Source organism: Ornithorhynchus anatinus, chromosome 2 (genome assembly GCF_004115215.2).
Source record: "Ornithorhynchus anatinus isolate Pmale09 chromosome 2, mOrnAna1.pri.v4, whole genome shotgun sequence".
Classification (NCBI taxonomy): Eukaryota; Metazoa; Chordata; class Mammalia; order Monotremata; family Ornithorhynchidae; genus Ornithorhynchus; species Ornithorhynchus anatinus.
Window position 1 is genome coordinate 97,222,016 of NC_041729.1, and position 6,221 is coordinate 97,228,236.

Here is a 6,221-nt window from a genome sequence, read left to right on the forward strand (position 1 = left end):
AGAGAAGATAGTATCGTTCACTGGTCTGCACATTACCGAGACTATAGATTATGATGCAGATCTCTCCCATTCAGTCTCCTTCATTCCTAACATAGCCCTATAAAGAAGATTTACCCTCTTTCACTACCTGCTTCACAGTCAACAGAAGGAAATCATTGTGTTGTAACAAGCTTTTTATGATCCAGAATCAATCAGGTAGACTGGGAAAAAGTTGCCCATTCCCACTATAGAACATCATGATGTTGATGGTTTTTGTTAAGCACTTATTATATGCACCAAATATGGTCACTTACTATGTTTTAGGACACATCAGTAGTGTTGTGGAAACAGTGTTGGAATATACGTAGTATATGTGTATATATTACATTACATTCCAAGTAATAGGAATCAGAAGAACCTATTTCTTCAGCTAGGTAAAATTTAATGGTTAGCAAGTCTAGGTCATATGCCCTGAATGTCTTCTAGAAACTACTGCTTTCTATAAACAAATTCTGGGAATATGTTAGTACTTGATAGTCACCCCATTCTCAGCCAAACAGCATTTATTTTACACTCTGCTATTTCTCCTTTATGTAATTAATTTTAATGTCTGTCTCTTCCTCTGGACTGTAAGTTCCCTGAGGGAAAGAATCGTGTCTACAACTCTATTGTATTTTCTCAAGGGCTTAGTACAGCATTCTGCACACAGTAAGTACTCAAAAAAATATTGATTGATCAGCTATTTTCATTCATTCAATAGTATTTATTGAGAGCTTACTATGTGCAGAGCACAGTACTAAGTGCTTGGAATGTACAATTTGGCAACATATAGAGACAGTCCCTGCCCACGGACAGGCTTACAGTATAATTGGGGGAGACAATTTCTTCCCCCAGTCAATCAATCAGTCACCTTTACTGAAGGCCTACTTACTGTGATCTCATCTGTCCTCTTCCATTCCTGGAGAGGGGGGTCTGATTCACAAAGTCAAAAACAGTAAAATCAAGACAGCTTCATCTTCCATTTGCCATCTCAGCAGGCTATTTCTTAGAAGTGAGTCTGCCTGCAATACTAAATTTTGAAAGATATTCCTCCCTCTAGACTGTGAACTAGTTATGGGCAGGAATATGTCAGTTTGTTGTTATAGTGTACTCACCGAATTGCTTAATGAAGTGCTTTGCACACAGTAAGAGCTCAATCAATACGATTGATTTCATTCATTCAATCGTATTTATTAATCATTTTCCAATTGAATTCATTCATTCAATCGTATTTATTGAGCATTTACTGTGTGCAGAACAGTGTTCTAAGTAACTTTCCACAACTTTGCAAAAGGCTGTCCCTGTATCTGCATTTGCCTTCACTAGTGGCTTTCTCTTTCATTTCCAGGAGGGGGGTTAGAACAGTGCTTGGCACATAGTATTTGCTTAACAAGTACCATTGTTTTTATTATTATTATTATTATTATAAGTTGCTGGCCAAGAAAGAACTCTGGACCACAGTGAAGTTCATTCTCAGCCAGTTGCTTTCTCTTTCTGCTCTTCATGTCCCCGTCCATGCCGTTTATGATTGGGACCAGGCACCCTCCGTATTGGGTCCAGGCCATGGAGTACCTAGTAGACTTCCAGGAGTGGAACAATAAACCTATCATCGATGTCTGGAACTATATGGATAGATGGGAGTATACAAGACCCTGCTTCACCACATAGAAGAATATTTCACCTCTCCCTCCTACTTAACCTCACTGATCTCCTACTACAACCCAACCTGCACACTTTGAGTGTTTAGAGAAGCAGCATAGCTCAGTTGAAAGAGCCCGGGCTTGGGAGTCACATGTCATGGGTTCGAATTCTGGCTCTGCCACTTGTCAGCTGGGTGACTGTGGGCAAGTCACTTAACTTATCTGTGCCTCAGTTACCTCATCTGTAAAAATGGGGATTAAGATTGTGAGCCTTATGTGGGACAAACTGATTCCCCTGTATCTCCCCCAGCACTTAGAACAGTGCTCTGCACATAGAAAGCGCTTAACAAATACCAATATTACTATGTGCAGACTTAGTCTAGAGGGGGATTCCCCCGCTCTTCTTCCATCCAGGCTGTCTCTTCCCCAGATTCTCCCCTCTAAATTGTAACCTCATGGTGTAAGCTCTCAAGCACTTAGTATGGTTCTCTGAGTGTCTGATTGATGTGGAGATGGATGGGCAACTATGGGATTTTTGAGGAGTGGGGAGATGTGAACTGAATGGCTTTTAAAGAAAGTAATCTGGGCAACAGAATGAAATATGAATTGGAGGGGTAGAGATAGGAGGTAGGAAGGTCAGTAAAGAAGGCAGATATAGTAGTCAAGGTGGGATATGATAAGTGTTTCAATCATCATGATAGTTGTAAAGGTGAAGAGGAAGGGGTGAATTCTAGAGATGTTGTGAAGGAAGAACCAACAGAATTTGCTGACAGACTGAATAGGCGAGTTGAATGAGAGAGATGAATTGATGACAATGCCAAGGTTATGGGCTTGTGAGGCAGGGAGGATGGTGATAATGGAAAAGTCTTGTAGAGGAAGAATTTGAGAAGAAAGATGAGGAGTTCTGTTTTGGACACATTAAGTTTGAGATGTTAGCCGGATATCTAAATAGAGATGTCTTGAATGTAGGAGAAAATATGAGAATACAGAGGAAGAGAGAGGTCAGGGCAGGAGAGGTAAATTTAGGAATCATCCTTGTAGAAATGGTAGTTGAAACCATGGGAGTGAATGAGTTCTCCAAGGGAGTGGGGTGGGGATCCAGAACAGAACCTTGAGGGACTCCCATAGTTAGGGGGTAGGAGGTGAAGGAGCCAGAGAAGAGACTAAGAAGGAGAGGCCAGAGATAGGAGGGGACCGGGAGAGGACAATTTCAGTGAAGCCAGGGTTAAATAGTGTTTCAATTCATTCATTCAATCGTATTTATTGAGGGCTCACTGTGTGCAGAGCACTGTACTAAGTACTTAACAGGGTAACCTTAACAGTGTTGAAGGTAGCTGAGAGGATGAGGATGAAAAGGATGGAATTGGATTAGGGAAGAAGTTCATTGGTGACTTTTGAGAGGGCATTTCCAACAGAGAGAGAATGGTGGATGCCAGCCTGGAGAGGCTCACTGAGAGAATTAGAGGAAAGAGAGTGTGTATGAACAACTCCCTCGAGGAATATGGAAAGGAAAGGTAGGAGGGAGATGGGATGATAACTGAAAGGAGCAATGGGGTTAAGGGGGATTTTTATTTTAGGATAGGAAATACATGGGCATGTTTGAAAATAGTGGGGAAGGAGCCATTGGAAAGTGAGTGGTTGAACATGGTAGTCAGGGAGGGAGGAAGGGAAGGGCCCATGTTTTAATAGGGTGTGAATGATGGGTTCAGAAGGTAGGGAAAGAGGGTAGATGTTAACAGAAGGTAGGACATCTCCGCTCGAGATACTGCCAGGAAGGATGGGAGAGTTGAAGAGAGGATAGGAGAAGGGTGGGAATGGAGAGATGAGGGGAGATTTTTGGGGAGATTGTGCCTGATGTTTTAAATGTTATCAATGAGATATGTAGTATGGTTTTTTTTTTCACCTACTATACTTTACAGATGAGGTAACTGAGGCCCAGAGAAGTGAAGTGACTTGCCCAAGGTCACACAGACAAGTGGCAGAACCAGGATTAGAACCCATGACCTTCTGACTCCCAGACCTCTGCTCTTTCCATTAAACTACACTGTTACATTCATTCATTCAAACAATTACTGAGCTCTTACTATGTGCAGAAGACTGTACTAAGCACTTGAAAGAGTACAATATAACAATAAACAGACATATTTCCTGTTTCTCATTCTTGTTGTGGACAGGGAACATTCATTCATTCAATAGTATTTATTGAGCGCTTACTATGTGCAGAGCACTACTAAGCACTTGGAATGTACAAATCGGCGACAGATAGAGACAGTCCCTGCCCTTTGACGGGCTTACAGTCTAATCGGGGGAGACAGGCAGACAAGAACAATGGCAATAAATAGAGTCAAGGGGAAGAACGTCTCATAAAAACAATGGCAAATAGAATCAGGGTGATGTACATCTCATTAAACAAAATAAATAGGGTGATGAAGATATATACAGTTGAATGGACGAGTACAATGCTGAGGGGGTGGGATGGGAGAGGGGGAGGAGGAGAGGGAAAGGGGGGAGACGAGGGTTTAGCTGCGGAGAGGTGAAGGGGGCGGGTAGAGGGAGCAGAGGGAAAAAAGGGGGGAGCTCAGTCTGGGAAGGGGGGAGCTACCAACTATTCTGTGTTGTATTCTCCCAAGTGATTAGTACAGTGTTCTGTACACGGTATTCAATAAATACTATTGATTGGGCAGACATAAATTCTCCCATTAGAATGTGCCAAGAAACACCTCTCTCTTTCCCATCTACATGCATAACTTCAATCGCTATTCCTCTTTAATTTGGGGTATCCCTTGGGCCATGGAAGTAACTTAGGGATACATTTGGGTCTGGAGATCGGCCTATGAGAGAGAGAGCACCAGCCTAGGATATAGGAAGAAATCAGCAGATCTAATTTATCATCCTTTTAATAAGAATTTGGATCCTGTACTATGTAGTGAAAACATGGAAAATAGGGTAGAGAATAGACCTTCTTAGATGGGTGGGCAACTGGGGTAGGAGGTGGTCATATTTTGTGAATTCATTCAATGGTATTTATTGAGTGCTTACTATGTGCAGAGCAGTGTACTAAGCACTTGGAAAGAATTGATAGCCATGAAGCACAGAGCCTAGTGGAAAGAGCACAGGGCTGGGAGACATTCTGGATTCTAATGCTGATGCCCCAGCTTGTCTGCTATATCAATCAATGGAATTTTTTGAGCACTTACTATGTGCAGAGCACTGTACTAAGCGCTTGGGAGAGCACAATACAACAGAATTTGCAGTCATGATCCCTGCACACAACAAGCTTACAGCCTAGAGATGAACTTACTGTCTACAGTGTGCTATATGACCCTGTGCAAGTCATTTACCTTCTCTGGGCCTCAGTCCCCTCCTCTGCAAACTGGGAATTCAATACCTATTCACTCTCTTACATAGGCCGTTAGCCTGATTATCTTGCATCTAACCTAGAGCTTAATACATACTACGTGGCACATAGTAAGTGCTTAACAAACATCACAATTATTATTATTATTGTTGTTATTATTAATAGACCAGGATCAACTTCAGTAGGTAAGCTTCACCCTGGGACTAAGCCGCTTTCTGGTTTCTTTCACACAGAAAAGATTTTTTTCAGCCATTGTAGTCTCCAGGGTCTGTGACATCTATATAGGTGCCTCTCTTTGCTGCCAATGAAGTGGGCATATTTGGAGATCTACAAGAGGAGGTCGAATTTTTAATCCCAGAAGAGAATAGTGCTGACTATTGCTATAGGGCTGCAGATTGCAGTTCTTCCATACCAAATATAATGAATGCGTGGAAAGCCTTTTTCAAGGTAAAATAATAATAATAATAATAATGCTGGTATTTGTTAAGCGCTTACTATGTGCCAAGCACTGTTCTAAGCGCTGGGGTAGACACAGGGGAATCAGTTTGTCCCACGTGGGGCTCACAGTCTTAATCCCCATTTTACAGACGAGGTAACTGAGGCACCGAGAAGAGAAGTGACTTGCCCAAAGTCACACAGCTGACAAGTGGCCGAGGCGGAATTCGAACCCCATGACCTCTGACTCCAAAGCCCGTGCTCTTTCCACTGAGCCACGCTAGTGAAACAGCCTGTGGCTTGTGGGAAGGGGAACCGAGATTAAGAGATCCCTCCCCCTGGGTGATTGAGATCAATCTTCTCTGGCATAAAAGGGTCTATGTTTTCAGGCTTAAAATGGTGTTCTACTGGTGAAGTCATCTACCAACTCTGTTGTATTGAACTTGGGTAGCTTTGCCTATTTTAGTGGACAGGAAGGACAGCTGGCTGAGCATAGGCTCCCTGATGGGAGAAATTGGGATTTTCACTCTCATTATGGACTCAGCCTGTTGCAAACCCAGACCAAAAGCATCATGGCCTAGTGGAGAGAGCATGGGCCTGGGAGTCAGAAGGACCTGGGTTCTAATCCTGGCTCCACCACTTGTCTGTAAAATGTTGTATTGGACTTGGGTAGGTTTGCCTATTTTAGTGGGCAGGAAGGACAGCTGGCTGAGCGTGGGCTCCCTGATAGGAGAAACTGGGACTTTCACTCGCAATAGGGACTCACCCTA